The sequence below is a fragment of the Lepidochelys kempii genome, chromosome 13, assembly GCF_965140285.1.
Source record: "Lepidochelys kempii isolate rLepKem1 chromosome 13, rLepKem1.hap1, whole genome shotgun sequence".
NCBI classification, from domain to species: domain Eukaryota; kingdom Metazoa; phylum Chordata; order Testudines; family Cheloniidae; genus Lepidochelys; species Lepidochelys kempii.
The window spans coordinates 12,016,848-12,042,565 of record NC_136392.1 but is presented as its reverse complement, the minus strand read 5'-3'; the positions used below and the strand labels follow the sequence as shown (position 1 = coordinate 12,042,565).

Sequence of the window (25,718 nt, the reverse complement as noted above, 5' to 3'; positions counted from 1 at the left end):
CACTGCCTCCCAGTCTTTCAAAGAGTGGGGTGAGCTAACATGGGGGTAACTGAGTAAAGGGGAGGGAATATCTTCATCCTGATGATTCAAAAAAGTGAGATGAGTTCAGAACTTATTTGTGTAGAAGTTGGGGACGTTGTTTGGCGTTTTTTTTGGTGGGGTGGTGGTGGTGAGATTTGTTGTTGCTTGTGTTGTACATATGCCTAGAAGCAAGGATAAAAAAACCCAGCTATAATAAGCAGATTTGGGAATTTACCGAGTGGTGAACACTCGTCACCTGCTGCAGGTCTCAGCAAATCCCATACTATTGCTACGTGCCCAGAGTATTCCAATGGTAAGCATCCCTGGAAAAGATGAAGTTATACATATAATCCCTTTGCACAGCTATGGGACTGCATAAATAATAAATCATATGGATATAGGATTATAGACTCATTGTGTACATTATCTAGGCCTGAATAGTAAAATGCAAAAGCATGCCCCCCTCCAAAAAGCAGTGTTTGGATCCAGTGTTTTGTTTTGGCCCATTACCGAGACAAAAGCCAGATGTACAATGCAGATCTGGGTTCTGATTCCCATTTCTTCTCGCCAAGGTTCTGAGATGTTTGGATCCATCACTTGGCTGACACCCATCTCTATGATAAGGGCGAATATACAGAGAGACATCTGAGTTGAGGGATAAGGAAGGGATACTTTGCAGTGAATTCCACACACCATGCCTGCAAGAATATGACACCTATGGTCAGGATGCCTGAACATGAGACAAACATTTCAGAAACAAAACAAAAGAGTCTCTTCTTTATTGTATTACCTATTTTGTGTTCATGCTATATGACTGTGCTATAAGCTGATGGCGCTTATGGTCCCATGAAATCTATGCTAAACTTTGACAATAACTTAAAGAAACCAACCCAGAAGCAAACCAATAATCATAATACAAAGTTAGGAAAACCCCTTTTAAAACTTCTTAATTTCTCCCTCCTGCATCCGCTTAAGGAGTCCCAAGCACTGAGAAACCCTTCCCCCCACCTAAGTAATGTCCTAGGATGGTCAGAAAAAGTTTGATTTTTTAAAAGAAAGTTTTAATCACACCAACCCTTCCCTTTATTATTGAACTTTGTGAACTGGAATTGTTGAAATTTCTGCTTCCTCCTAGTAGGCACTGCAACCACAATGCTTCTTGCATGTGTTACAGTTGGTGGCACATTGAAATTGGCACCTGCTGTGCAAGATGTCACACATTATTAATTGCTTTTATATTATTTGTAGTACCGTAGCGCCCAGTATATCACTAGGAGCACCAGTCATGGACCGGGACCCTATTGTGGTAGGCATTGTACAAACTCAGAACAAACAAGACAATCCCTGCTCAAAGAGCTTTCAACCTGAGTAATAGAGGAATCCTTCTATTAGAGTGAATTCCTCTAACTCAGAGCAGCTGGATACTCTGGTACTCAGAAATCCTTCCTTGACTGCTGTAGTCCATTTCTAATCCTCTCTAGGTGACATCTAACCTTCATTCAAAGCCTGAGACAATTAATTTTTGCATTGGAGCTAAACAGAGACTGGACTATCCCTTCCCAGTCCTGAGGAAGGCTGTGGGGAAGCAGTGCTCTGTACATCTGTGCAACCACTGATCCAGGCTGTGGCCTGGAATAGCCACACTGCCCCTCCATGCACAATATTCATAGGTATGGATCCAGTGACTCCAACCCCCAAATCTTCCTTTCTGCTTCACTTTCAGAGCTGGTGAAGAAACCATCTTCCCAGCATACCGCATATATGGAGGTGCCCTTGTCCCAGCACGGCCATTCTTCTGCTACCCTGCTCCAGGGAACCTATTGCACAGGGACAGGGAATGTGTGCAGTAACTGGTGCCCCTGTGATCTGTGCATTTGTGGATCAAGAATCTGGTGGAGCTTGGATGACCTCTCCCAACCTGTGGAGCTAAACCCAAAGAGACCCATGGAGCTCTACAGGATAAGCAGAAAGAAGGGAACTGCCTCCTTCTGCACCCCTATAGCCAGAATCCACAGGCACTGGTTCCCCTCTGTTTGGAGACATATGAAGAGGCATTTGTGCCTGTGCAACTGACATCACCGGGAATGGGAGCAGGCCACTATACACACAGTTGGGACCAAATTCTGCCAGGATTGCGGATTCGCACTGGAGCTGGTAGAGTTGCAGGGGGTTATTAGTGGGGAGAGCGTTTGGCTCATTGAATATATTCTTATTGTGTGTGGTTCTATTTACCTAGCATTTGCATGGTTATAAAAGCAAAGCCAGCTATTCATCATTATCTTTCAGAAAACATTCCTTTAGTTCAAATGTACAGCTTTGGCTATTTTAGTTGTGTCGGGGTTGTAGTTATTCCAAAATCTGACTTTATAAAACCGTTCCACAAAACGAGGTAAACCAAAGACACTCTCAGTGTAGGCGTGGTTAGAATTCTGGAATGTTGCAGTACATTTTCTTACAGAGTCTTTTTTGTGTTTCCCCTGTCCCTTTCAGAATAGTATACTTGTGGGCTTTACAAATCTTAAAATACGTTTAAGATAATGTTAAAAAAAATCTATATTCCGGGTTTGAATTATACAAATTTGTTACAACTTTTGCTGGAATTAGTTCACATTAGGAAATAACAGTGTGGGTTGCTACAGATTGGGGCTCAAAATCAAATGAGCTATGCCTGTGAGGAAGGCTAAAAGGGTTTGGATCAAATATGCTTCCCTTTCTTACAAGTGCTGAAGTCCCAGGGAATGCAAATACTCTTTGGTTTAATTGTGAGTGTAACACGTTTAGGGAAAATAGCTATAGCTTAATGCTAAAGAATTAACATAATTATAAGGGCCCAATCTTGCAAGTTGCTACACATTGCCTGTGAAGTGCTGAGCACCTTCAACTCTCATTGCAGTCAATGGAGTTGAGGGTGCTCAGCAGGTTGCAGGATTAGACCTTCCATTGTCTTGTAGCTAATAAAATCCACAAAAATTAAAAAGAAGATAGAGCAGGATTCTGCAAAGCTAGCACCCTAATTCTAGGTCTTGCATGGAGTTTTATATCATTGGATCATGGCCAGTTTATGATTTGTTCAACTGGGCCCTGAGCTAAAGCCCACTGAAGCCAATGGACAGAATCTTAGTGACTTCACTGGCCTTTGAATCAGGCCCTTAGAAAGGAACTGACATGATGTCCTGTGAGATATGTTGCCAGCCTGGAGTCCAAGTCCAAGACATTATGGAAGGGTTGTCGAGGCTCATCCATCTCTCTGACCACTACCCCAGCTAGCAAGAGATGTCAAGAGTAACAAGAAGGGTTTCTTCAGGTATGTTGGCAACAAGAAGAAAGCCAAGGAAAGTGTGGGCCCCTTACTGAATGAGGGAGGCAACCTAGTGACAGAGGATGTGGAAAAAGCTAATGTATTCAATGCTTTTTTTGCCTCTGTCTTCACTAACAAGGTCAGCTCCCAGACTGCTGCGCTGGGCACCACAAAATGGGGAAGAGATGGCCAGCCCTCTGTGGAGATAGAGGTGGTTAGGGATTATTTAGAAAAGCTGGACGTGCACAAGTCCATGGGGCCGGAAGAGTTGCATCCGAGAGTGCTAAAGGAATTGGCGGCTGTGATTGCAGAGCCATTGGCCATTATCTTTGAAAACTCGTGGCGAATGGGGGAAGTCCCAGATGACTGGAAAAAGGCTAATGTAGTGCCAATCTTTAAAAAAGGGAAGAAGGAGGATCCTGGGAACTACAGGCCAGTCAGTCTCACCTCAGTCCCTGGAAAAATCATGGAGCAGGTCCTCAAAGAATCAATCCTGAAGCACTTGCATGAGAGGAAAGTGATCAGGAACAGCCAGCATGGATTCACCAAGGGAAGGTCATGCCTGACTAATCTAATCGCCTTTTATGATGAGATTACTGGTTCTGTGGATGAAGGGAAAGCAGTGGATGTATTGTTTCTTGACTTTAGCAAGCTTTTGACACTGTCTCCCACAGTATTCTTGTCAGCAAGTTAAGGAAGTATGGGCTGGATGAATGCACTATAAGGTGGGTAGAAAGCTGGCTAGATTGTCGGGCTCAACGGGTAGTGATCAATGGCTCCATGTCTAGTTGGCAGCCGGTATCAAGTGGAGTGCCCCAGGGGTCGGTCCTGGGGCCGGTTTTGTTCAATATCTTCATAAATGATCTGGAGGATGGTGTAGATTGCACTCTCAGCAAATTTGCGGATGATACTAAACTGGGAGGAGCGGTAGATACGCTGGAGGGGAGGGATAGGATACAGAAGGACCTAGACAAATTGGAGGATTGAGCCAAAAGAAATCTGATGAGGTTCAATAAGGATAAATGCAGGGTCCTGCACTTAGGACGGAAGAATCCAATGCACCACTACAGACTAGGGGCCGAATGGCTAGGCAGCAGTTCTGCGGAAAAGGACCTAGGGGTGACAGTGGATGAGAAGCTGGATATGAGTCAGCAGTGTGCCCTTGTTGCCAAGAAGGCCAATGGCATTTTGGGATGTATAAGTAGAGGCATAGCGAGCAGATCGAGGGACGTGATCGTTCCCCTCTATTCGACATTGGTGAGGCCTCATCTGGAGTACTGTGTCCAGTTTTGGGCCCCACACTACAAGAAGGATGTGGATAAATTGGAGAGAGTCCACGAAGGGCAACAAAAATGATTAGGGGTCTAGAACACATGACTTATGAGGAGAGGCTGAGGGAGCTGGGATTGTTTAGTCTGCAGAAGAGAAGAATGAGGGGGGATTTGATAGCTGAAAGGGGGTTCCAAAGAAGATGGCTCTAGACTGTTCTCAATGGTAGCAGATGACAGAACAAGGAGTAATGGTCTCAAGTTGCAGTGGGGGAGGTTTAGATTGGATATTAGGAAAAACTTTTTCACTATGAGGGTGGTGAAACATTGGAATGTGTTACCTAGGGAGGTGGTAGAATCTCCTTCCTTAGAGGTTTTTAAGGTCAGGCTTGACAAAGCCCTGGCTGGGATGATTTAACTGGGAATTGGTCCTGCTTCGAGCAGGGGGTTGGACTAGATGACCTTCGTGGTCCCTTCCAACCCTGATATTCTATGATTCTATGATTCTATGCTACTCAGCCACATGAGCACTCATGACATTGCCAGGTCTGACCCTGGGCAGATCAGCAGTTACTACAGGGCTCTAGGAGCTAGAGTGAAGGAGTCAGAGACACAGGTTATATTCTTGTCATCTTTCCAGTTGAGGGTCAAGGCCCAGGTGGGGACACACGTATTCTGAAGATGAATGTATGGCTGGCTGCACAAGTGGTGTCGATAGAAGAACTTCAGTTTTCTAGACCATTGGATGCTGTTCTGAGAAGAAAGTCTGCTGGGAAGAGGTGGGGTGAACATGACCAAGAAGGAGAAGAGCGTCTTCACACATTGACTCACCAATCTAGTGAGGAGAACTTTAAACTAGGGTTAAAGGGGGCAGGTGACAAAAGTTCTTTAAAACTTTAGGAGCAAGAGAAAGATGAAGGAAAGTATAGGTCCACTACATACCAGGGAAGGAGAGCTAATAACCAGTGATATCAAGAAAGCTGAGGTGTTTAATGCCTATTTTGCTTCAGTTTTCACTAAAAATTTAATGGTGACCTGATAGTCAACACAATATTAAAAAGGGGAAAGGAATGAACACCAAAATCAGGAAAGAACAGGTTCAAGAATATTTAGATAAGTTAAATATATTCAAGTCAGCATAGCCTGATGAACTTCAACTTAGGGTACTTAAGGAATTAGATGAAGCAGTCTCAGAACCATTAGCAATTACCTTAGAGAACTCCTGGTGGATAGTTGAGGTTCCAGAAGATTGGAGAAGGGAAAACATAGTACCTATCTTTAAAAAGGTGAACAAAGAGGACCTGGGAAATTATAGAACAGTCAGCCTAACTTCAATAGCTGGAAATATACTGGAACAAATTAATTAATTAATCTATTTGTAAGCACCTGAAGGATAACAGGGTTTAAGAAATAGCCAGCATGGATTTGTTAACAACAAGTCATGCCAAACCAACCTGATGTCCTTTGACAGAGTTACTGGCCTAGTGGATGGGGGGAAGCAGTAGGTGTGATATATTTTGACTTTAGTAAGGCTTTTGACACAGCCCCATGTGACATTTTCATAAGCAAACTAGAGAAAGGTAGTCTAGATCAGTGATTCTCACTCAGGGGTACCCAGGGAGGTTGTGGAATCCCCCTCACTGGAGGTTTTTAAAAACAGGTTGGACAACTCCCTGTCAGGGATGGTCTAAGTTTAGTTGGTCCTGCCACAATACAGGGGTGGAGGGTCGGGTTTTGATGACTTTGAGTCCCTTCCAGTCTTACAGTTCTACAATTTGATGGAAACTCTGATTCTACCTCTTCTCTCCTTTTAGCTGTCCTTAAACAATTGAAAAGATTACTCTTTAAATAGGCATTAATATCAAACACTTGTCTTTTCTTTTACTTTGCTTATACTGAATATTTAATACTCAACTCAAGGTTGTTAAGCTTATCTTTAACTATGTGTGTAGTCCCATTGATATCAGTGGGATTGCTCATTGTGCTTAAAGTTAGTCATGCTTTAAGTACCCTGCAGAAGAGAGGCCCTGAAATAGCTCCCTTATATGGAAAATCTAATATAGGTTAACAACAAATGTGATTTGCCTTGTGGGAGCCTTTGTCTCAGTTCCATAACTGAGGGCAAACCACAATGTAGTAATGGACAGATAATGCACTTAACTCAGTTTTTAAACAATATTTTATTGATTTAATAGAAAATCTCTATTCTGTGGATTTACTCTTTATAATGTCAGTCAATGAGTGTGTTAAAGGAAAAAGAAGGAAAGGAAAAAATATACTGTAGTCTGAATTTTAACCCTTTTTAGATGTATTTGTTTTAAAGGTCTGTTGTCTCAAATAGATGGTGTGAAACCAAACTAGCAGTGTTGCTTTGGCAGACCAATTGGAAACAGAGACAGAGAAGAAAGACAAACAAGGACAGCCCAATTTGTGTCCCAGCTCAATATATTAGAGTAGGTCTATGCCCTGAATCTTTTCTCTGTTCATGCCAGCACTCCTTTGATGATTACTTTATCTGAGGAAGATAAGACATTGTGAATTTGATTATGGCATCACTCCATGTGGTTTGACAGGGCCTCAAGCACATTGGTAAATTGCTGTCTGAGCAGTTCCATTATTATTACATAGCACAGCTGAGAGTTAAGGGCTAAGCTGGAATAAATATAGAATTTTTTTTAAAAAAAGATAACAGTCACTCTTAGCCTTTAAAGAAATTACTCTTTTAAAGTTACAGTGTCGTCTCATTACTTGCAATGTCATTCAGTTAAACAGTAATAATTGCTGGACCGTGTATTACCTACAAGCTCAAAGCAATCTCAGCTTCACAAACCTGGAATGTCATTTTTGTCCACCTTTATAGAATTTAATCGGTACTTAAACTGTAAAGGACTGACAAGGAGAACGGTTGATGGTAGTTGCTTTGAGACCAATCATATAATTTTCAAGCTGAATTTTATGACTATGCAGTATTTTAACAAGGAGGACACTACAGGGACCATCATTTTAACAAGAGGAGGTTTTTACAACACTCTCTCTTTTTCTCTCTCTCTCATGTCTGGGACTAAATGCACTTAATCTGTCAGTTTAAGGACCTTTGACTTGGTATGAAAAAAACAAGGTAGGACATCTGAAGAGAAAGAGTTTATATCCTCCCGTTATCATTATAAGTTTGGAAAACTGATTACTATCATTATTATAAACAACCACACATTTTTATAATGCTTTAAAAATGTAGGGCTGTACCCAGAGCTGAGCCTAAGGCAGTCCAAGCTGGTGTAGTTGACACCTCCTTCTGGCCCTTTCTCTCCGTGAGGACTGCAGAAGAAGGGAAGAAAGAAGAGAAGGGCTCTTGAAAGGACTGACTGGTTTTAAGGGGAAGCAAGAAAGCTCTTTGTGAGCAAGGAGAGGTGAAGCAGGGAGAAGCATGAGTGAAGCTGTGACCAGAGTCATGAGATGAGAAAGCTGGGAGAGCAGGAAGCGAATGGGAAAATGGGAACAAGGCTATGTAGGGTCCTGTAGGTGAGGAAGAGAAGCTTGAATTTGCTGAGGTAAGAGACAGGTATCCAGTGAAGGGATTCATGGAGGGGGCAACTGCCACCTTCTCTGCAATAAGAAGGAGATACTTGAATCTAAATCTATGGCTCAGCTCCTCCTTTAATCAGGCAAAAGATCCATGGATATCAATGGGGATTTGCTTAAGAAAGGGCTATGCTCAAAACCTCAGGATGTGGCCCCATGTGTTGAGATGTGGTCTTACTGTGGGGGTACGTCATACTTACCTGACCCCTTCAGCACTGTGCATTTTGATTGAATGGCTACTCAGATGAAAGACTGTATAGAAGTAAAGAATTTGGACAAGCAGCCAATCAAATAACACAATATTCAAAAAGCTAAACTGATTCAGAAGACTATCCTAATGGAGGAAATAGGCACAATGGGTGACAGCTACAAAGTGTACGTAGGCGTGTTAACAATTCACTGTATGTCTCTCTCTCGTTTCCCTTCCTGTTAATGCTTAGGGAGTGGGAGGGGTATTGAAAAGTTGACCTCCATGTTTGGGACCTCAGTTGCCCTATTGTCCTGCCACAAGGCTCAAGTAACTCCCATCAATGTCAGTAGGTAGGGTGACCTACGAGTGATAACCAATGCTGGACTAGTTCAACTTTCTCAGTTTCACAATATTATTTTGTGGCCAAAAGGTACAGTAAGTGCCTCCACAGGATCCAGTTCTGCAAAGTCTTCCTTATACAAATAGCCTTACTCATGCAAGCAGCTCTATGCAGCTTTTTAGGACTGCTTACATAAACGAGGGTTGCAAAATCCAAGCCGTATGCTCTACAGACCAGTCTCACTCCTATTTCCTCCTTAACTGACATGGTGTGCATTAAGCTGAAGCAAAGAGGGGCCCCTGCTTTGATGTGCTTTGCTAGAATCCAAGAAAAGTGTATATTGAGTATGTTAATAATTAAGAATTATGGGTTTGAAAGCAAAGCTGTTAGCATTGCCAAGCTCAACTAGGGTCTTTGGAAAGTACTCAGTTGAAATGAGTTTCTAAGAAGAAATTATGTTATAAATTATTTTTATGGAATGTTCAAATGTTAAATGAATATTTAGGCTGCAGTTCATGAAAGCCTCCCTCTTCTGAAAAAATGTTTTCATTTGACAGATTTCTCTTTGTCAGCATTTCTAACAGTAAAAATGACAAACTTTCATGGGTAAATGCCAATGGAGACAGCTGTATTTTATTATTGAATACTTCTGGTGCTTAGTTTGGCACCAATTCTGTTTATATTGCTAGTAAGATTTCATGCAAGCCTTTGCAAGGTCGTGTGTTCAAACTTAAATGTCTGATATGGTTTGTAATTGATTCCATCCCCCCTCCTTCTCAGTCCAGTTTGCAAAAGAGAATTTATCACTGAGGAGCGCAACCCTCCCATATTGCAAACTCAAAGACAAAAAATTCCATAGGAAGACTCTTAAAAACCTCTGCTTCTATTATGATTCTCTTTAACTGTAGGGGAATGTGTCAGTTCCTGCTGTGACTGCCCTGGGATTCTTATTTTTTTCATATGTTTGGATTAATTAACTTCTCAGCATTAAATCAAACCAACCCATGTGTCCCACATCTTAATACCAAACATCCAGCTATTGGCTGCACTGCCAGGTTCCTTCTTTTTCCATTACTTTGTCCAACATCCTCTAGGTCTGATTTACTCCCATTCACTTCTATCGCTGTGCTAGGCAATTTACTGCATACTTGAACTGGAGCTGGGCAAATATCACCAAATATCTTCCCAAGCCAGGCGATGGAGGGGCGGAGCAGAGGGGGCATTTGAACTGAAAAAGGAATTAGCTTTATACTTTTATGCCCACATTCTGCATACATTTGAACCAGTGAGTCTTATTTGGGGGAAGGTTAGCAGGAAAGTAATGCGAGGCTTGCCCAGTCATGTGTTTGCACTGGCAAGCATCTGTGTTATATGGGATGGATTAGTGATTGGACAGCAGGGGAAGAGAGATCCCAAAACTTTTGACCAGAGCCCTGAAACAGAGACAAGTAAATGATCCATAATCTTTTCATCCTGGTTGACAAATGGGGAATCCCCTGGACACTGACTTCACTAGCTAATTTGGCAATGTAAGATTCTACCATTAGGGCACTCGGTGAAAAGCGGTCAGGCTGCGGACCATCTGCCCTATGCACTCCCTTATGTCATCACACTTCCCTCTACTGTTACCGTGTCTCCCTCCCCATTCTTGTTTATGTGTTTATTCATCTACTGTGTATTGTCTAAACCCCTAGATTGTGAGCTGTGAGGCAGAGATGGTCTTTGTGTTATTTGTTTGTGTGGTGACTAGTACAATAAGGCCCAGAATCCCTGACTGGGATCCAAAAGCTGCCACAATAGAAATAATAATTATGAAGATGTGCCACATTTTTGTCTCATTCTGTCATTGTTATATAAGACCATACATTACATTTCACACTCTTTAAAATGAAGTCTCGCTATTACCTTGTTTTATGTCAAAATAGCCTCCACAAAACACATTCCCTACACACTGCTACTAAATATTTTACTGAGAGATAAAGTGGGTTATTCACAGTCACCTCAGGTTTCTCTCTTGCTCTGTATTCTGAGCTGTGCTGCTGTTAAACTGTAAAGGTACCTTACCTCATTACTTTACATTTTCCAACAGTGAACGGCATGGGCAGCTTATCTTCCCATAACAAATTTCTCCAATCCCCACCTGGAATGGCAATGACTTTGTTTAAGAAAAAAAAGTACTGTATAGGAACACTAAGATTTCTACCCCCCCAAATATCTAGAAACTTATTGCAGCAATAAAACCATGGCTCTAGCTGGATAAGGTGTTGTGAGGTTTTTGGGGGGCGGGGAGGGGTTTCAAATGAAAGAGTACATTGTAGAGTTCAATATGGAGAAAAGGTTAATTTGCATGTCACGCAGATATCTTTGGTGACAGAATTACTACAAATATCATATGCTAGTAACACTTGCTAAGAGCTCCAAAATGCTGTTAATCCCTCTCTCCTGGGGTGAACAGGCAGTGGTGCATCAGCAAATTGGCACCAGAATCTAATTAGTGCTCTCACTCCAGCCCCTCACTAGAAAGAAGAGGCAAGGGGGAAAAAAAGATAATATTCAATAAGCAAAGGTGCAGACCGATCTGGATTAGTATAACTGGCAGATCCAAAGATCTCAGAAGAATACAAAGCACAAGCTAAAAGTTTACCCAACTATCAGTCTCAGCTGGATTGAGAAAATGGAAATGGAAAAAGAAACTTTACAGACCTGAAGTCTCATAAGCGTCACAGGTCCTTGTATTGCTACCATTGAGGGGTAGCCAAATGAGCTCATGTGTCTTTCAAATGCTTGTGGGCCTGCCTTCCTATGGGGAGGGAAGAGCAGGGCTCAGCTGATTCATCCTGGAACCACAGCAGGGCAAATAACAGAGTTTTTGAGATTTCAGGAAAGAAATTGTTTCAGGTCAAGCAAAATGTTTTGATTTTGACCACTTTTAAATGGTTTTGAATTCTTGAAATCAAATTAAAGGACACGTTGACACACAAAGTCATTCCAAATGGAAAAATTGAAGCCTTTTGTTTTGACATTTTCGCAACAAAATGTTTTGATTTTTTTTTTAAATTTGGTTGGGGTTTTTTCCCCCCTGAAATGAACAATATGGCAAAACAGACACAAATTCATGAAATCTCTCAGAATCTGCATTTTTCACTGAAAGAAGAGGCAACAAATTTCACTCAGCTCTACTTGTAACCAATTCTGAGTCTTAGGTATATATCCAGTAGACAAAATTTCAGAGTCTAACTGTTGCTACGAATTTTCCACATCCAGCTCTCAGAAGCAGGCTCTGAGTCTGGAGGTAGAGTGACACCTTAAATATCACACACAAGTGGACTTGCAGCCAGTACAAGGTAAACAGCACAGAAGTAATTAGGTTCTCCTCCATTTGGAAGGTGGGCATCTTCATTCTGATTGGTTTCAGAGTAACAGCCGTGTTAGTCTGTATTCGCAAAAAGAAAAGGAGTACTTGTGGCACCTTAGAGACTAACCAATTTATTTGAGCATAAGCTTTCGTGAGCTACAGCTCATTTCATCGGATGCATACCGTGGAAACTGCAGCAGACTTTATATATACACAGAGAATATGAAACAATACCTCCTCCCACCCCACTGTCCTGCTGGTAATAGCTTATCTAAAGTGATCATCAGGTGGGCCATTTCCAGCACAAATCCAGGTTTTCTCACCCTCCACCCCCCCCCCCCCACAAATTCACTCTCCTGCTGGTGAAGTATCTTGTGCCCAGGGCATCTTCATTCTGATTCTGCATTAGTCAAAGTATCTGGTGGCCATCAAGGTCCTTTCTAGGTACAAAGCACTGTGACAGTCATGCCTACAGGTGGATAACAGTGGTCAGTTAGCAACTGAGAAAAAAGGGTGTTATCTTTTGGCTAGTTGCAGATGAAACAAAAGTTCTTCTTGACCAGGATGCAATATGACAGGCAAGGAGTAGTGATGAATCTAATAAGCCCCTAAGATGATGAATCATTTCACAATAAACAGGCAAATTGAGAGGACGCTAAACAAATGTATCTGTAAACAGAATCTTTTCCAATATCAGACAGGTAGTGAGCTCTCTCCTCAAATGATGATCCATTTAATTTAATGAGAACAATCATCAGAACTGGAGTGTCCATTTGAAATTGACTCCGTCTATGCCTCAATGCTTTTTGTCTCAAGAAAAAATTGACAAAGCTGTAATACTATACTGCATTGGGAGAGATTCTTGCTAATAATATCTGAGGGAAGCCCCAGCCGAAATCATGGCTTCTGCCTCACAGAAAAAAAAAAAAGACAATTTCCCCCCAACCTCCACTGGAGTAATTCTACAGGAGGAGGATACCAGAAGGAATCATTTACTTACAGTGTGGTTCTGCCTTTAAAAACAGATTGCAAAAATAGCATTAGGGTTCCCCTAGTCCATATGATTAATCATATACACCATCGCAAAGTGAATGCAAAACATTAAGGGAGAAATCGTGGCTCTGTTGAAGTCAATGGGAGTTTTGCCACTGACTTCAGTAGGGCCAGGATTTCCCTCTAAGATTCTTATTTGATGGCATTTTATACCCACTTTACACATGTGTAAATGACTAGGCAAGATCCAGGGCAATGGAGAATCAGACCCATTATGTTTCACAGTGATTTTTCTAACCACTAGCCCCACAAACACAGTCTGGATTCAGTCTGGCTTGGTTCTTTTTATCTATCACATCATCCCAATAAAAAAGGGTCTGCAGGACTAATTATGACAGATTTAATTATGTTAGTCATTATTTAACATTTTTATTATACCAGTGGGACTGTGCAAAGATACAATGAATGACAATGCATCAGAGAATGCTCTCAGATTCACTTACGCAATCCCATTGTTTTCAGGTTGCGCCCATATTGCTCCTTTCATACAAGTCCAGTAGCCTTTAAGTGTGTGCTGCTGGCAGCTAGAAAAAACATTGTTTTACTTGTAAACTGAGAACAGTAGGTATGGATTTACTTTTGAGGTTTTGAGCAAAACACACCCATATGCTGTTCCCTGCCAGTCTATTTTGACCAACTCCCAATCAATAAACTATAATATTCCCCACAACATTAAAAGGCACAGCAATTACAAACACTGATACTCAGCAGATGTGCTCCCTTTATTAGAACACCAGCATGCAACAACTATGCTCTTCTTTTAGTCCAAGGAATATCTGTCCTCTATCTGGTTGGCAGATCTCTAGAGCCTCCCAACTATATCTGAAGTTTAAACCTTTTTTTTCCACATCTTGGGAAAAAAAAACGCTACTATCCGCTTACTAGTCAAAAGGCCATTAGTGTACGAGTGAGTATGGGATGGAAATATAGCCACAAGTTCCAGTAATTCAACCATCAAGGAAAGGACGCTATGGATAGAATGATTGCAATAGATTTATTCTCTCTCCCCTTCACCCCCCGCCCTCCCCTGCCACGTAAAAGAGACTTGAAAGATGCCAATGCCACTGAAATTCTAACCACTTCTGGAGACATTCTGTTACATCATGTAAGTTCTTAAAACATACTAGACAAAATTCATCTCACGGATACCACTGGAGCTACAGCAGGGATATATTTGCCCCCCTGTATCTTTAAAAAGAGAGACAAGAGAAACCTTATGCTATCTACTTCTGTGGATAAGGCTAACCCCCCGTACAACAGGTAAGACATTCATATTTAAAGCCCTTGCTTGTCTACACTGAGTTCTTGAATGTAACTAGTGGAATGCTCAGTAGGGCAGGCAAATGGTTCTTACTCAAGTCAGTACTCCACAGTTCACAAGGTCCACGAAGAACACATCGGGACTGGGCAATACAGTTTGGCCTTTTGGATATGTACAGCAGCCTATTCATAGGTAATCAGATCTATTACTTCCATGTAAGGGTTGGGGGCAGGAGTAGGCCATGCTGTTTTTATTATACTTTACCTGCTCCCATTAAAGTCAATATCAAAAATCCTAGTTGCATCAAGATAGGACATCAGCCTTTAAGACGAGAAAGTAAGAATGAGAACTAAGCTAGATTTAAATCCCATTGGAGTCACTGAAAAGACTCGGACTGACTTTAAAGGACTTTGGATCAGGTCTTAAACATGGAGAACCAGCTGGGATAAAATAAGAATCAACTAAAACTTTTGCTAAAACCTGAACCAAACGTTTGAAATGACTCAAGCAGCCTCTAAATCATTTTTCTTTCTCTCACTTTTTTGCACTTCCTGGAACATTAACCCTGATAAAGCTATTGTTAAATTTATGTTTAAAAAAATCTTCTATTGTTGTTTGCACTGTGGTGGTAGTCATGTTGGTCCCAGAAGATGAGCAAGACAAGATGGGTGAGGTAATATCTTTTATTGGACCAACTTTTCCTGGTGGAAGTGACAAGCTCTCAAGCTTCACAATGTTCTTCTAACGAGGGAACTTGTCTCTCTTAAAAAAAATTTACTCCTGAATTGAGATCATAGGTTCCAGCCTGGAATTAATACTTATGAGCAGTTATAAGCCCTGGAAAATAGAGTTTTTAATGAAAAGGCTGACAGACACTTTAGAATGAGTCCTCATGGATAAGGATTCAACTAATCTCTGAAAGAAGCTCACAAAAGTGGTGCATTTCAGCAGAAGTGCATCTAGTGTCACGCCACAGAACAGACAGCATTGCCATCCATTGGGTCTCTTTAAAAAAAACTGAGCAACTTTAATAACTCAAGGAGGAATTGCTCTATGTCCTGGAATTGGTGTCCAGTTCCCATTTACGCCAATCGGAAATTGTTCCAGAAGCACACATTATGTTCTTGAGATAAGAATATCACTTTTAAAGTTCATTCAAATAACACTGCTTCAGAAAGCTTTGGGCAGTTTTCATATTTGACTCACTTTGGGCGTTATAGAATTTTAAAAGGTTCCAGAATTGTTCATATTCACCGGAATGTACAGCTAAGATTGATAGGTATTTCAAAGCCAACATGATTTCTTATCCTTTCAATTGGGAGTAAATGCAACAGTATTCTTCACCTTATATGCTACTTTCTTCACTCCATCCTATTACTTCTGAGTGACTTACTGCACCGATGACAGAAGTTTTCAGAATCCTTTGTGCACAGCATAAAAGCTACAAAGCCTCTTAATTCATTTTGTAAAGCCCATTAAGTTTTGTGAGTGCCCCTGGGAGGTATTCAGCAGGCGTGATAGATTGGAGGACAACAGGAAGCTACCATGTGCTGTTCTCTTGTTGAGGATACAGTGCTGTTCTCTTCTGTAATGAGGGACGATGGCTTTGTAGTTAAAAGCATGGGACAGGGAGTCAGGAGCCCTGAGTTCCATTCTTGATTCTGCCACAGACTTCCTGTGCAACTTTGGGCAAGACTTACAACTGCTCCTACAAGATGCTGGGAACCAGCAAGAGTTGAGGACACCTGGCCCATTACAGGGTGAGGATTTTAATCACTTAGTGCTTCATTTTCCATAAATGCTCATGGTGTTGCCAGCCCTCTTCAAGATCAACATTGATCCCTTCACCTACCCTGTGAATAGCACTGCCTAGCATGTTCTCATGGTGTCCTAGCCACAGACATGTGTAGGCTGTTTGCCTTTCACCAGGTATGTTTTAATCTTTCGTTACAAAGTTGTTATAGGGGGAACCACAGTTATACAGCAGAAGGCAATTTCCACAAAACATTCTCTCCTCTTCCCAGTTCACTCTCTGAACTGCCACCCTTACATCCTTGTTCCTCTCAAATATATCCTCCCAATTACTGAACCAATTACCTCATTAGCCCAGCAACTGCCACCCGAGTGTCAGTAAACCCCAACAGAAACTGGCAAATTAACTTCAATTAAGCCTGCAACCTTCCCAGGGCAGCAGCAACCTCATTGATCAGGGTTCTTCAGGTAGTGCCCTGTCACAACGCCATTTTATGATCCAGTCAACCAACTTGCGGGTGTTACCCTTGCAGTGAGATAGGCCAAACCAGCAACATGTATGTGAACCCCTTCAAATTCTGACATGCTTTGAACTCAAATCCTAGGATTGCATCCATCCATAGAGTTTTGATACTGGGTAAATTATAAATCTGAGAGAAGATTTATTTTTATATGTGTCCAAAATCTTTCAAATGGCAGCTAATTTTACAGCTATGACTCAAGAGATTGGCTGATTTTGCAAGATTTCATCCATCTGAGAATGAAATTTTATGAGAAAAGCTCAAATCTGAATGCAAATGCTAGCTCTTATTCAGCACTGAATCTATGCCTAAACCCAGGCTCATGGATCTCAGAAATTAGGAAGTGAAATCCAAGAAATTATTCTCATTCTTGGACTCTCTGAACCCTCAGCACACAATCCTTCCCACCAAGACACTGGTAAGGCATATTTATTTAATCTACACCGTATGATCAATTTACAAAAAATGATGTATTTAGATATTTGGTTAAAATGCTACCAAAACAAGTTTAGGATGCTGCACAATTCCTGCAAAGCATCTCCATCCAGCCTGATACTTGTGTGTATCAGTGGGAATTTCTGGAGACTCTTTGTGTTTCCAATAAAGAAACATTTTCATTGGCTGCTTGAGAAATACAGGGTGACCTAGAATGTCCTAGCTAGCTGCCTCTCCAGTCTAATCTGCCTGGATATTTTAAACTTTGTGGAGAATGAAAAACAGTTCAAAATGAAAAGATAATGCCAATGTTTGGCTCAGGATGTAAACAAACTTTAATTTCCCTAGCATGCTGAAGCAGAGCCTTGGATTTTAACTTCCCTGTTTCATCCCTACATTAAGCCCAAAGAAATCTCCCTAGATTTATAAAGCTATATTAATTAAGAAAGTGCATGATTTTGTGTCTGAGTTAGTTCAGAATTATAGAGTTGAAGAGGAAGTTTGATCAGGTTATTGCTTTTGTTAGACACAGAATACTAAAGGCTAAATTGATATATAGCTCCCAGCCACCTTGAGCACAGACCCTGATGTAGAAAGGAATTAGCAGTATTCTAATTGTGAGCTTTAAGCTTACATTACCAGTGCTTCAGGCACTTGCAAAGTCTTCAGACCCCTGGTGGGACATGAAGGATAATAAAGGTTTCTTCAGAGTATGACAAAATAGAATTGCTGATATGAAAAATCCAGGGGACAAAAATCACTTATTAAAAAGACACATGCTGCCATATTGACTTCAGCAAACTCCCTCGAGAGAAAGAACGTATGACTTCAAGTCTGAGGGATCTAAAAAGAGCAGCCTGCCCACACTAGCATGTGCAAAGATCAAATCTGTGAAGATGGGTTAATTATTCCAATCCTAGTCATGAAGTCTGACTTATCTGAGGAGGTACCTGTGTATTATTCTTACAGCAGCAATATACAGGTCACAGACATGACCAATCCAGGGGGAAACTTGAAGATCAGTAAAGCAACCTACTCCAAAATACACTGAAAGAGTTAGAGACTAGATCATTTCAAGAGAGGGAAGAAACTGTTCCATTTCTTTCTAAATTCCTACAGTTTCCAAGAGATATAGAAGACAAGCCATGCTCTCCCATCCCCACTCCCTTGGAATGTGCAGTAACAGAAGTTACAACTCCTTGTGCTTTAACAATACTAGTGTGCAAGATAAAAATAGAATTAAAATATTCCAAACCTCTGTACAAACTAGAGATGAGCTACTAAGTATCCACAGGAAACTAAGCAGCCATCTCTTGGACAGAATTCCAGTCTAGACAGAGTCCTTAGTCAAATAGATCATATGGTCTCAATCCTTACGAGACAGAAGATTGTCTCATATGGCACCTTGAATAGTTCTATAAAATTGGTGTGATTCATGTTCGTCTTTCAGAGACATGATAGAGACTGAACTATCTCCTTTCTGCAAACAAAACACCCTCTACAAGAAGTTCCTCCAGGTCATCTCTAGGGCAGTGCAGATGGGTACTCACTGAGGTTGTGTATATCAGAAAGGAACTGTAAGTACTGAAAAGTGAAGCCCCTGAGGCAACAGAAAATTTGGTTTCTCAATATTGCCAGTTCCTTAGCCTTTGCAAACACAAATATTCACTGCAGCAAAAAAGCTCATGAAATGGCACTTCCATGCCACCTGATGTGCCAACAGTCAAAAATACAACTGCAGTGGAAGTCATCTCTATGCCTTTCCCTTGTGTAACAGTGGTTGGGCATAGGAACCCAAACGCTCGTATGTGTTTGATGGAATTCTGTTTTTAATCTCTACCTGTGATATGATGTATAAATCTTGCACCAATCAGGAATGTGTTAAGGAGTTGCTGTGGGCTGGAGTGGCCCCGCTTTATCACACCTGCAAGTCATGATAAGAATGGAGATGGGGTTCAGGAGCGGGAAAGCTCAGTTCAGTAGCAGGCTGTTCTCGGAGGTGAGCAGAATGCTGAGCTTCCCAGCTCCCTGGGAGAGGGTAGCAGAGGGCAGAGCCTAATCCCTTGCCTAAAAGAGGCACAAGTCACCTTGAGGTGAAGAGGGCTGTATCCTGTTCCTTCTGCTGGTGAACCAGTGGACTTTAAACCAGACTGTGGCCCACCGCAGGGCCCTCTGAAGGAAGAGAGGTCAGTGGCCCAGTAGGGATTGGCTGATTATTTGCTTTTCCTTCATTTATTATCTTGATCATAAGATGTTAGTTCCGTCAAAACCACAGAAAGGATGAGCATCCAGAGAAACTCAGCTGGACAGATGAGACTTCTTCCCCCTCAGAGTGTTACAGGCCCCCCCACATGAGCGACTGGGCCCGGAGTGAGTCTACAACACCATCAAAACCCAAGAGGGTGCTGCTGAAGGACCAGAACCCAGCCACAGCCACTTCATGTTAATTTGCAACCTTTGCAATTACAGAGCAATTTACTTGTTTTACAGTAGATGCAGCAGAAATACTTCTCTTGAGGTGAATCAATAGCGGAGTATGCCTGCAGAGAGATAATATTATGCAGTGGATAGTTGACTAATACATTTTTTTTTTGCTGTCTAATAGAGAGCCATTAACTTTCTCTCTGGGCAGTTCTAATATTAAGTGTATATGTGTGCTGTGGTTGGTCAGGAGAGACAACAATTGATTATTACATAGACATATCTGCCAAAACTCATAATAAGATCATTTTAAAAAAAGTCCATCACAATGGATATTGAACTGCACACATGGATTATGAAGTGTCTTTGGAATGTTTCTTTGAAATGAATGCCACCCTGTCGGAAAGGACAGAATGGGGAATGATGTTGTCTGTCTATCCAAGGGAGAGGTCTGGCATGGACAGTGGCAGTGCAATCCTCTTCACACTGCATCGGTGTTTTCTCTGCCTGTTTTATCCACACAGAACATCTATACCACTTAGTTAGAGGCAGTGTTGCATGTGTAAGATATGCAGATTAGGCCCACAGTCCTTTCCTGGAGGAACCGACTCAAAGGACGAGAGAATAGTTCAGATTCCATGAGCAGCTAGTCTCTGCTGAGACTGTCCACAGGGGGGCAAATGGTTGTAGTGAATTTTATGATGTGTAGTTTCAGAGTAACAGCCATGTTAGTCTGTATTTACAAAATGAAAAGGAGTACTTGTGGCACCTTAGAGACTAACCAATTTATTTGAGCATAAGCTTTCGTAAGCTACAGCATCCGATGCATCCGATGAAGTGAGCTGTAGCTCACGAAAGCTTATGCTCAAATAAATTGGTTAGTCTCTAAGGTGCCACAAGTACTCCTTTTCATGATGTGTAGTGAATTCTGAGCCCTAACAACATGATCCGATGTCTACTGAAGTCAGTGGAAAGACTGACATTGACTTCATTGGATCAGCTCTTAAGAATGGGACAGAGACCAAGAAATGCATTTCACATGGTTATGATGTCCTGACACTACTGACCTGGTCTATATTTGAACCAGTGAGGCTCCCTTTTCCATTACTAATCCCCCAGCCATCCAGTATACCAGGCTCTTTGGAAATAATTTCAAAATGTGCGTCACTAGGTTAGTGGAATCGTAGCCAGCATTGTCAAAAGGTCAAGATTGAAAGGATTTTTTTCATGTCTCCCATTCACTACCTCATTTTCTATGCATGTTATTTAATTCCACCTGCATTCAGAGTCTGCCCAATATCACAGCTGGTGGTAAAGTGTAAACATAAAAGGGCATATGCCAACTCATACTAGTGATAATTACCTGGGGTGTTAGCTGATCTGTCTCTTTGAAGGAAATACCTGTTTCTTTGCTGAAAGGTAAAAGGGTGGACATAAACCCTTTGTATACGTTAGAGAGCCAAAAATGCCCTCTTTCTTCTTATGGTCTGATCCTCCAAGATGCTCCATATGTCCTGAGAGCTCCCAAACACCCTCAATTCCCATTCACTTAGACAAGAGTTGAAGGTCCCTCCCCACTCACAGGAGGATCAGGATCAGAACAATACTTCACTGAATTCCCACCTTAGCCCAAAGAGAGTTAATTTACCAAATTCTAGACTGTGACATCAGCAATTTCATCCTCAAAAGGATACTTATAAACATAGAAAGCTATACTCCTATAGAACAGACCAGGCTCACGATTTACGAATACTAAGATCAAGGCTCCCAAATGAAAACACTTAACTCATCAGCAAACATCCAGGTAGATACCATATTTAAGAATCTCATATTAGAAGCCCTGATCATGACTGAACAGAAAGCACAGCAATTTTCTCCATGCCGTTACCCGGCTCTTCGGGAATAGTTTGATAAAGGGACCCAGCAGGCTAAAATGAAACTTGCAATGGGTAAAGGTCTGGGAATCAGGAAACCTGGCTTCTATTAAGGACTCTGCCAATGGCTAACTATGTAAACTTGGGCACAGGCATGTCTCTTGGGCACAGATCCTCAAAGGTATTTAGGCATCTAACTTCCATTAATTTCAATAAGAGTTAGGCACCTAAATATCTTTGAGTTTCTGGACCTTGGGCCAGAATTTTCAAATGAGGGTGCCTAAAGTTAAGGTGCTAAATCTGGTTCCCAAACTTTAGGTATTCCCATTTGAAACATTCAGTCTCATCTTCTCTGTGCCTTTACCTTATGGACAAGTTAGGAAGCTGTATAAATCAATGTTTGTTAGAGCTGGTGAAAAACATTCCATCAAAACATTTTTTTCAGTGGAAGATGGTTTTTTAACACCATGGAAACTGTCATGGAAAAATTTCCATTCTTCTTTTAAAGTGATATTAACTGCATTACTAACTGAGTGTAAATAATAACACTCTTCTTTAAAGCACTTTACAAACAGTGATAAGTTAAACCGGATGACTCTTTTTGAGATAGGAGTTATTATTAGTGCCATTTTACAGATGAGTAAACTGAGTAAAAGTGCCCAAGGACAGTGACAATGTCTCTGTCAAAGCCAATGTTAGAACTCTGGAATTCCTAATCCTCTATCTTTGTGCTTAGAAGACCCTTTGTTCTCAAATAAATCAACTTTAAAAGGTTGTGCAAAGCATTAAGTTTAAATTCTGCTGCCCTTGCTCATGCAAAACTCCCATGGAGGCCATTTTGCATGAGCAAAAGCTGCAGGACTTGGCACAATATTAGAAATGGCTATTTGGGCCCTGTTAATGAAGTGATCACCTGACAATATACTAGTCAAGAAATACCAGCTGGTGAAACTCAATACAATGAATACAATACACTGAAAGATTGCACAATGTCCCTTTGATTTTGTGCTTATCACCCATTAAATTATTTAAAAAAATATAGTCTGCAAAGAAACAATAGTCCACTTACAAGTTCCTCATTTCTGGAAGGGTGAAATCCAGGAATAATTAATGAGGTGGCTCAGGAGGCGAACAGATTCCAAAGCAAATGAGGAACAACTGCAACCTGTAGATCAATCCATTCTCTGTCAGGGCATAGCAAACATTGTGGTCTCCAGCCTGCATGTCACCAGATTCAGTATTAGGTCATTTAAGAATCCCTGTGTGACACAAATAGAAAAACAAGGTAGCAGCAGAAATATAATGATTAATTTTACATGGCGTAACTAGATCTGCATGGCAATTCCACTCCTTGAAATCCCTTGAACAGCAGCTTTTTCTTTCTTTCCTAGTCTATAATTGACACAGGGCTCCTGAAGACATGAAATCAGGTTGGTCAGGGTGGGAGGGGAATGATCATCATTTTTATAAAGAGGTTTCTCTGCAGTTGGGCACTGTACCATCAGCGACTTTGTTCTGCGGAAGAATGAATGAAACGACTGATCTATTTAGTGTTGGTGAAGAAATACAGTATGTATAAACACAAGAGCTTTCCACTAAATGACCTCTTTATCACAGCACGAAAACTGATGTAGTCCAAGCATCTGCATATTTATTATTTGCCATGATATTGATGGAACCTCTAAAACCTAAAATAGAGTGGGATTCAATAGATACATTTAATTAAAAATAAAACAGTGCAGATTTGTTCCCTTTCAGTTGCAAGAATGAAAATACAAAACACATTCTCAATGCATTCTCTGTGATAATACTATTAGGTATTGTCATAGCTGTAGAGTTGTAGGACTAATTACCAGCTTTATGACTGATGAGCAGTAGAAACATATAACTTATTGAATTACATTATAACAAGATTACACTGAATACTTGCAGATACAACTCATGAATAACAATGATGAGCCCAATCCTGCACCCAGAATCCTACCTGAAAGTAATAGCAAAACCACCACTGATTTCCATGAGTACAGGATTGGACCCATTAAATATTGTATAGCTCTCCCACTAGTGTCAATGGGCTGGAGGGTTGTGGGGGGGGTGTCACACTGTATAATCACTTTTTGGGGAAGAGAATGAGTGTGCTGTCTTGGGTGTAAGTTCAGACATGTTCTTACTTGACCCAAACTGGTTTGCAATCCTTTAAAAAGCCTTGGGATACAGAAAGCAAACTTCCAAGACTAGGTTAGTCTCCTACACTACAGTCAGAAAGCATCTGGAGAACACCACAGGAGCAGGTGGACACTTGCTTCCAAAGAAGTGATAGTATCACTTATAAGAGGTGAGACAAAAAAAAAAAGAAGTTCTGATGAAAGTACAGCCCTCACAAAGAAATAACAGCACTGAGAATATAATAGGAGATAGAGACTATATGGGGGAACCCTTTAGACTTAGTAATATTTGCTGAAACACGTCCCATACACATACATATAAATTAGGTCTGGAATGTAGCCCAAACTATAGGACTAATGGAGTGAGTGCAATATATTTGTATCTGTGTTTACAAGTATACCAATCCCTCTTGCGTACAGAATGTCAGACCTGCTCAGATGTGCTGCTCTTGAGTGGCTGAGTCACAGACTCAACAGGCCCTAATGCTGCTACAGTTCATGGACAATTATTTATTTATTATTGTATCACAGTAAAGCCAACAGGCCAGTAGCCCATTTGTAAGAACTTGCTTTAGCTCAAGAGGGTGGGATTTGTGTTTTTGTGTGGTGCAGAAGGTCTGGAGTTTTATTCCAGGCAACGAACATGACATTTTTGCAGGCAGTGTGTGGAATAATTGGCACATACAAAGTCCTGTGCAGCTACCAAATTGTTAGATGATGGAGGATGGTTCTCTGATGTTTCTGAATGGGATCAGTTTGAATTAAAAACTGTCAGTATTTTCCCTGAGCCCACGTAGTTGTCTGAGATACCAGTAAAGTGGGTTAACTGGTAGAACATAAGAATGGCCACATTGTGTCAGACCAACGGTCCATCTAGCCCAGTATCCTGTCTTCCAACAGTGGCCAGTGCCAGATGTTTCTGAGGAAGTGAACAGAACAGGGTAATTATCACATGATCCATCTCATGTCATCCAGTCCCAGGTTCTAGCAGTCAGAGGTTTAGGGGCACCTCAGAGCATGGGGCTGCATCCCTGACCATCCTGGCTAATAGCCATTGATGGACCTATCCTCCATCAACTGATCTATTTATTTTCTGAACTCAGTTATACTTTGTGCCTTCACAACCTCCCCTGGAAACAAGCCCCCCACGTTGACTTTATTGTAAAAAGAAGTACTTCCTTATGTTTGTTTTAAACCTGCTGCCTATTAATTTCATTAGATAACCCCTGGTTTGTGTGTTATGTGGATTGTGCTATGTTCAGCTGGATGTGCTGCACATCTGGAGCCATTCTTTTAAAATGCACCTGTGTTTTAATTATCCAAGACTTAAAAGGTCAGTGGGAGTTTAAAGAAGGGCATTATTTCCTGAAAAGTGTATCTACTAAACTAAATCATGGCGCTCACTAGTGTGAAACATCTTAGGGCCACCTACAGAGAAGAGAGGTGGGTTAGAGCCAAGAGGGTGGAGCAAAGGCCAAGCAGCTGAGAGGTTGAAGACTTGGAAGCCTAGAGACAAAGTGTAGGGGGAGAACTGGAAGCAGAAAGAGGTGACAATAACCATTGTTACAGTAGGACAAACTGAAATCCTGGATCCAAGCCTCCTGGGAGATGAGAGATGAGACCCATGAAAGTAGGAACCAAACAGCATCATACCGAGAGATCCAGCTCCCAAATCTCTGCAAACTGAACTGACTTGAAGAGTGGGCTCCATCCTGTAAGGTGTTGAGAGCCTCTTGAAATAGAGTTGAAGGCGCTCATTGCCTTGCAGACTCGGGCCTGAATGAGGAAGAACAATCCCAGGTTGTAAACAATATCAACACATTCCAGTTACTTATTTCACCATAGCAGGAGAATTAATTATTAAGCAATTACAGTTTAGAGTCTGGACAAAAAATTCAATGTAAGGCTCATCAGCTAGAGAATTTATAATGGTCCATAGCTATAAAAATATCCTCTCTAGGACCATATAATAGTTAAAGAGCGTTAGCCATTTTATAGTGGTTCTATGGAGCTCCTCAATGCTCTTTGCAGTTTGTAGCAAGGAAATGAAAAATCTCAGCCCAAGTCTAATGCTAATTGCTGTAGACACCTATTGTTGAACCAAAGGGAAATACAGTCAGAAAAGCTCACAACATTCAGAGCTGTGTCCATGGAATATTAATTTATTAATAATAATTAATAAATA

At 41.3% G+C, this 25,718-nt stretch overlaps 1 long non-coding RNA gene across 1 annotated transcript; it reads right to left on the bottom strand.

Annotated features, from left to right (window-relative positions):
* Positions 1-547: 547 nt before the first annotated feature.
* On the bottom strand, positions 548-25,300 carry LOC144929238 (uncharacterized). The gene is made up of 6 exons (XR_013634523.1): positions 25,187-25,300; positions 22,438-22,627; positions 20,858-20,906; positions 11,400-11,496; positions 10,761-10,836; positions 548-719 (listed from the first exon to the last, which is right to left on the bottom strand). It is a non-coding gene; the product is annotated as an uncharacterized LOC144929238 (long non-coding RNA).
* Positions 25,301-25,718: the final 418 nt, after the last annotated feature.